The sequence below is a fragment of the Sorex fumeus genome, unplaced genomic scaffold (assembly GCF_029834395.1).
Source record: "Sorex fumeus unplaced genomic scaffold, SorFum_2.1 ptg000050l, whole genome shotgun sequence".
Taxonomy (NCBI): domain Eukaryota; kingdom Metazoa; phylum Chordata; class Mammalia; order Eulipotyphla; family Soricidae; genus Sorex; species Sorex fumeus.
The window spans coordinates 16,658,670-16,666,397 of record NW_026606107.1 but is presented as its reverse complement, the minus strand read 5'-3'; the positions used below and the strand labels follow the sequence as shown (position 1 = coordinate 16,666,397).

General features: G+C 38.3%; 1 pseudogene; it reads left to right on the top strand.

Moving 5' to 3' along the window:
- Window positions 1-2,157: 2,157 nt before the first annotated feature.
- Window positions 2,158-2,930, top strand: LOC130032662 (UPF0690 protein C1orf52-like; annotated as a pseudogene).
- Window positions 2,931-7,728: the final 4,798 nt, after the last annotated feature.

Sequence of the window (7,728 nt, the reverse complement as noted above, 5' to 3'; positions counted from 1 at the left end):
ATTTAGGGCAAAAAAGGGGGAAATAACAGGGGTCCAAATTGGGAAAGAAGTGAAATTAACATGATACTATACATATTATCATAGTATCCAAAGGAGTCCACAAAAAATTCTAGAAACAAATCAATACCTCAAATAAGACGGCTACAAAATCAATACAAAAACAGTCACACCCTTATATACAAATAATGAATAAGAGGAGAAAGACATCAGAGTCTATATTATTCAAAGTAGTGTCTAAGAATATCAAGTACCTAGGAATTAATTTAACAATAGATGTGGAAAATCTATACCATGAAAATTTCAAAGCACTTAAGAAAGAAATAGAATACCTTAGGAAATGGAAAAGCATTCTATTCTCTTATTTGAAGTCTCAATGTTGCAAAATAGCCATTCTACCTAAACCAATATATAGATTCAATGCAAACCCTATCCAAATTCAGAATACATTCTTCAAAGACTTGTAACAATCCAAAATAAAGTTTGTATGCAATCGTTAAATATCCCAAATAGACAAAACCATACTGAAAAGTAAGAAGTGCATGTTGGGGAGTGTTTCTCATTATGTAAATTGAAGCTTTATTTTTAATTAAAATTTTCACAAATTTTTAGAGCATTACAAAGCTGTTCATGATTGAATTTCATACAGTATTCCAACACCCATCTCTCCACCATTTCCCAGCACCAGTATCCCCATGTTCCCTCCCATCATACCCCAACTCCCCCTCCTTACCTGCCTCTTTGACAGGCACTTTTCTTCTCTCTCTCTCACTCACTCACTCACTCACGTTCTTTCTGCTTTTGGGCATTGTGATTTTCAATATTGATACTGAAAGATTATCAGTAACTTGAAACTTTACTACAAAGCCATAATGATCAAAACAGCATGATATTGGAATAAGGATAGACTGTCTGATCAATGGATCAGAATATAATATCCAAGAACAAACCCTGACACATATGGTCAGCTAATTTTTGACAAAGAAACTTGGGAGGACAAACAACTCCTTCAACAAATGGTGCTGAGAAAACTGGATAACCATTTCTTTAAAATAAATGCTGAAACCATATCTTATACCTTACACCAAACTTAGTCCAAAGTCAGTCAAAGACCTTGAGATCAAACCATAATCTTTAAAATACATTCAGTAAAATATAAGGATAGTGATTCAAGATCTTGACCTCAAAGATGTCTTCAATGATAGAATGTCACTGGCAAAGGTGACAGAATAAAAATAAACAAATGGGACATTACCAAATTAAAGAACTTCTGCAAGAGATACAAGGGCCAAAACTAGAAGACAGCTACCTGAATGGGACAATATATTTGCAGTTAACATATCATATAAATGGTTGATATTCAGGATATGAAATTACTGACAAAGATTAACAACAATAAATCCAAATTTTCCCATGAAAAAATGGGGAGAGAAAAAGAACACAGATTGCTCTGAGGAAGACCAATGGATGGCCAACAGTTACATAAAGATATTCTTCTTGTCACTTATTATTAGGTTAGGGAAATCCAAATCAAGACAACAATGTGATACTATCTCACACCAGTGAGGAATGACACATATCAAAAATATTGGGAACAATCTGTGTTGGCTTTTTGTGGACTGTTGGTTGGAATATTGTCTGGATCAAGACCTATGGAAAACAATAAGGGTGTTCTCAGTAAACTTAAAATTGTGCTGCCATATGAACAAGTAATTCCACTTTGGGTTATCTATCTGCAGGACAGAAAACATTCATTCTAAGGGATGTATGTACACAATTATTCATTGCACTTGGTATAATAGCTAAGATTTGGAATCACTTGAGATGTCCATGATCAGTGGTCATGAAGATATGGTACATATATACAGTGGAACACTAAGAAGCTCTATGGAATGATGAAACTATACAATTTTCTGCAATATAGGTGTTAAGTGAAGTAAGCTAGAAGAATAAACACAGGATGGCATCACTTATATGTGGTATTTAGAGTAACTGGATGAAGAACTGTACTGATTTAGATGGGGGATGTCTAGATTACCCTTGATCTCAAAGTATAGGGAAGAAAAGCAAAGACAAGTGAATGGGGAGGGGCAAAATGAAGCAAATAAGTAACAACAGAGGGCAAGGGTCAAGACACATATGTGGTGGCGTGCCACCGTCATGGCAGCAGAAGAGAAGGACTCCTGATCTATTTCGCGGTTTACGGAAGCAGTAGCTCAGGCTAATCGGGCGAGGAGGAGAACAGTGAGCCCAAGTAGATCCGCGACAGGGCCCCTGATGCGGCGGGGAAGCAGGTGGAAAAGTGGGCTGCCATGCTGCGACGAGCTGTTCCGGAGTGTGGTGCGGCCGGCCTTCCTCTACTTCCCGCTTAACAAGCGATCGACTGGGAGAGTTGCGTGGTCAAAGAGCCCGAGGAGCCTCCCAAGGAGTTCAGAATTTGGAAGTCCAGCTGTGTGCCATCCCCAGAAACATACTCAGCCAAGCGGAGGCCGCCACCGCCAGAGCTGGACATGGCCATAAAGTGGACTAACATCTATGAGGACAATGGCAATGACGCCCCCCAGAATGCTAATAAAGCCAGGCTCTTACCAGAAGGGGAGGAGACAGTGGAATCTGATGATGGAAAAAATAAGCATGCTTCTAAAAAGAGCAAAATAGAACCAGGAGAACCAGTGAAGAATAAAAAAATAGAAAACAACAAATAATACGATTCTATGGACTGTGAAGCTTGTTGAAATGGTTTTGGGGACAGATTAAGTTGATATTGATAAGTTATTATTACACAACATCTCCATGAAAATACAGGCTAATAATAAGTATTGCTGCATGAACTTTACATTTTAGAATTTGTTTTTATTTAAAACTTACATGTATCTAAAATTCAAATGCTGACTTGTGATTGTGAAACTGACCATTGGAAGCATTCTTGCTTTCCATGACTGATGATGTGTTCGGAGAGTTTTGTCACATGTTGAATGCCAATATACTATGAACCATTTATAAAGGAATATATTTTTATTTTTTTTTATTAGTGAAACACCATGAGGTACAGTTATAGACTTACACATTTTTGTGCTTGGGTTTCAGTTATACAATGATCAAGTACCCATCCCTCCACCAGCGCCCATCCTCCACCACCGAGGGTCCCAGCATCCCTCCCACCCCCTGTACCCCCATCCCACCCTGCCTCTGTGGCAGGGCATTCCCGTTTGTTCTCTCTCTCTCCTTTTGGATCCTGTGGTTTGCAAGAGAGACATTGAGTGGCAATCATGTTTGGTCTGCGAATTTGTAGGGTGCTTTACAACAGTGTTTGTACAGTGAATATAGATCATGGAAATAAAATTATTCACTATTAGTATTACTGCATAACAAACATTTGAATATTTGTGACAAGTACCATTTGCCATATTATGTTTCAAATTGTAGTAGTAGATATTACTATTTAAAGGATTTCCTCCTACATTCCAGGTGCTTTGTGTTACTTTAATCCTCAGACTACCCACTAAAACAATATAATAACCCTAATATATTGTAATAGAGATTAATTTGTCTTCCTAATAAGAGATTTATATGAAATTTAACTCATGAGTCTGATTTCAAAATCATACACTAAATCATTTATCTATGCATCACTCAAAATTTAACTGCTATTGCCATCACTTCCAGCTACTCTTCTGTGGTAGTTTATCTTCACTGATTGTATAACTGTACTTGTCATGAATATCTAATGCCATTATTATTCACTGAATGTCCACTAGTTTACTGAAGATAAGGATCTTATGCAAGCTTCAGTCTAACAAAATACAGGACGCAGTAAAAAGGAGAATTTTTTTCCTAACCCCCCAAAAGGAAAATTTTAAATAAACAACAGTGTCTTCACCTATACATACGTTGGAACATACTTAAATGAAAAATGTGTTTATCTGACGTTCACATTTAACTGAACATCTTGTGTTTTATCTGGTAATCCTACATGTTCTTTTCTGCCCAGATTCTATTTTAATGTGTCATATGTAATAGTACATAAGAAAATGAGCAAGAGGTAATCAGCAAAACATTCTTTAATTTGAATTTTACAGTTCAAACTGCAGTGCAGGTGTTTGCAGTACCTCGATTAAAAACAGGATCACACATTATGTCAATCTTTCCAGGATTCTTGGACATGTTAGATTTAAGAGTTAATGCAAAAATTTACTATAAATAAAATGTATAAAAAAAGACACCTCTCTTTGAGTTTAAAAAAAGATCCTCATTGTAATTGTTTTCCCTCAGAAAGACTGTCTTTTGAAAATCTCTATCAAGTTTTAGTTGGGAATGTGGAGTGAGTAGAGTGAAATATGTAACGCATTAAAGTGACTATTCCAGCAAAAAAGACACATCTGTGGTGTTAAGGAATGTTAGAGTTAAATATCCAAACCACAGAGTCAACAACAATGAAAACATGAGATCCAAATTTTAAGCCTATCAATGTTCCTGTCAAGATGACAGATTGGTAGGGGGTGGTTAGGAGAGGTAACTTATGAACTTGTAGAGGGAAGTTGACCCTGGTGATGGGATCAGTCATGGAACATTGTATGTTTAAAACACAACTATGAGTAACTGAAAATCACAATGGTTTAATTAAATAAAATTTTGCTCGAGCGGGCCCAGTAACATCTGCATTGGAGACTTTGTTGTTACTGTGTTTGGCATATCGAATACTCTCGGTAGCTTGCCGGGCTCTCCGAGAGGCGTGGAGGAATCGAACTCGGGTCGGCCATGTTGGCCGCTTGTAAGACGAACACCCTACCGCTGTGCTATCGCTCCAGCCCAATAACATTTATAAAATCAAAAAGTTTATCATTTCCTATTTCATCAGAGGTTTTGGAAAATTCTGATACGCTTGTACTGCTTTCTGAATTTTTGACTTCATTTGCTTGAGACTACATTTGTTCCTTCATTTTATTGTGGTACATGAGGGTTACTGATGAAGTTCTAATCTCAAGAAACTTGGGCAGTGATTCAGGTTGTTAACAATGCAAAACAGTAGATTTTACCATATTTTATGTTATAATATTTTTTAAAAAATCTTACTAATTATGAAATATTAGGTAGGAGTGAGGGAGAATTTCCAAATTTAAAGAAAGGAAACAGAAATCAAGGCTTTAAGAAGATTAATTTTTTTAAATGTTTATTAGTGAAACACCATGAGGTACAGTTGTAGACTTACAAATTTTTGTGCTTGGGTTTCAGTTATACAATATTGAGTATCCATCCCTCCAACAGTACCCGTTCTCCACCACCAATGATACCAGTATCTCTCCCACCCCCCATACCCTACCATCCCACCCCACCTCTGTGGAAGGGCATTCCCTTTTGTTCTCTCTCTCCTTTTGGGTGCTGTGGTTTGCAAAAGAGGCGTTGAGTAGCAATCATGTTTGGTCTATAGTCTACTTTCACCATGCATCTCCAATCCTGGGAGGATCCTCCCAACACCCTTTACTTGGTGCTCCCTTCTCTATCTGAGCTGCCTTTTCCCCTAGAATGTGCATCTGGCCTTCAAGCCATGGAGCGAACTACCTGGTACTTATCTCAATTATTCTTGGGCGTTAGTCTCCTATTTTTTTACTTTATACTCCACAGATTAATGCAAACTTTCTATGTCTGTCCCTCTCTTTCTTACTCATTTCACTTAGCATGATACTTTCCATGTAGTATCAGTCGCATGTAAATTACATGACTTCATCTTCTCTAACAGCTGCATAGTACTCCACTGTGTAGATGTACCAACGCTTCTTTAACCAGTCATCTGTTCTTGGGTACTCCGGTTTCTTCCAGATATTGGCTATTGTAAACAGTGCAGTGATAAAAATACAAGTGCAGATGTCATTTCAACTATACTGTTTTTTGCCTCTCCTGGATATATTCCCAGGAGTGGTATTGCTGGGTCAAATGGGAGCTCAATTTCTAATTTTTTGAGAATCGTCCATACTGTTTTCCAAAAGGGGTAAACCAGTCAGCATTTCCACCAGCAGTGAAGGAGAATCCTTTCTCCCCACATCCACGCCAACACAGATTGCTTTTGTTCTTTTTTTAAATTTTATTGAATCACCGTGAGAGAGTTACAAGCTTTCATGTTTGGGTTACAATCACACAATGATCAAATACCCATCTCTCCACCAGTGCACATTACCCACCACCAATATCCCCGGTATACCCCCCTTATCCACCCTCCCCCTGCCTCCATTGCACACATGATTCCTCCATAATCTCTCTCTACTTTTGGGCATTATGGTTTGCAATAAAGACCCTGAGAGGTTATCATGTTTGGTCATTTATCTACGTTCTGCACACACCTCCCATCCAGACCAATTCCTCCAGCCATCTTTTTCTTAGTGATCCCTTCTCTATTCCAGCTGCCTTCTCCCCATTGCTCATTAGGCATGCTTCCAGATATGGAGCAATCTATCTGTCCCATATATCTACTATCATTAGGTGTCAGCTTCATGTTATGCTGTTTTATACTACACAAATGAGTGCCATCCTTCTATGTCTGTCCCTCTCTTTCTGACTCATTTCACTTAGCATGCTATTCTCCATGTCTATCCATTATTAAGCAAAGTTCATGACTTCATCTCTCCTGACAGCTGCATAGTATTCCATTGTGTAGATATACCAAAGAATTTTTAATCAATCATCTGTTCTAGGGCACTTGGGTTGTTTCCAGATTTTGGCTATTGTGAACAGTGCTGTAATGAACACATAGGTACAGATGTCATTTCTACTGTGCGTTTTTGCATCCTCAGGATATGTTCCCAGAAGTGGTATTGCAGGCTCATGTGGAAGCTCAATTTCTAGTTTTTGAAGGACTGCCATATTGTTTTCCAGAAAGGCAGGACCAGTCAGCATTCCCTACAACAGTGAAAGAGTGTCCATTTTTTCCCACATCCACGCCAGCACTAGCTGCTTTTGTTCTTTTGAATGTGTGCCAGTCTCTGTGGTGTGACATGATATCGCATTGTTGTTTTGATTTGCATCTCCCTGATGGCTAGCGATGTGGAGCATTTTTTTATGTGTCTTTTGGCCATTTGTATTTCTTTTTTGAGGAAACTTCTGTTCATTTCTTCTACCCATTTTTGATGAGGTTGGAGGTTTTTTTCTTGTACAATTCTACTAGTGTTTTGTATATCCTGGATATTAATCCCTTATCAGATAGGTACTGGTTAAATATTCTTTTCCATCCTGTGGGCTCTTTCTGTATTTTGGTCACTGCTTCTTTTGAAGTGCAGAAGCTTCTTAGTTTGATGTAGAACCATTTGTTTGTTTGCTTCCACTTGCATGATCGGTGCTGTTTCATCCTTAAAGATGTTTTTAGCTTCAATGTCGTGGAGAGTTCTGCCTACAGTTCCCTCTATGTACCTTGTGGATTCATGTCTGATATTGAGGTCTTTAATCCACTTTGATCTGGCTTTTGTGCTTGGCATTAGAGAGAGGTCAGAGTTCATTTTTGGCAGGTAGCTATCCAGTTTTCCCAGCACAACTTGTTGAAGAAGCTTTCCTTTTCCACGTCACATTTCTTCCTCCTTTGTCAAAGAGTAAGTGGTCATATATTTTGGGGTCTGTGACAGAATATTCAACTCTGTTCCATTGGTCTGCAGGTCTGATTCTAGCCCAGTACCATGCTGTCTTAATTACTACTGCTTTGTAGTACAGTTTGAAGTTGGGGAGGGTGATGACACCCATCTTCTTTTT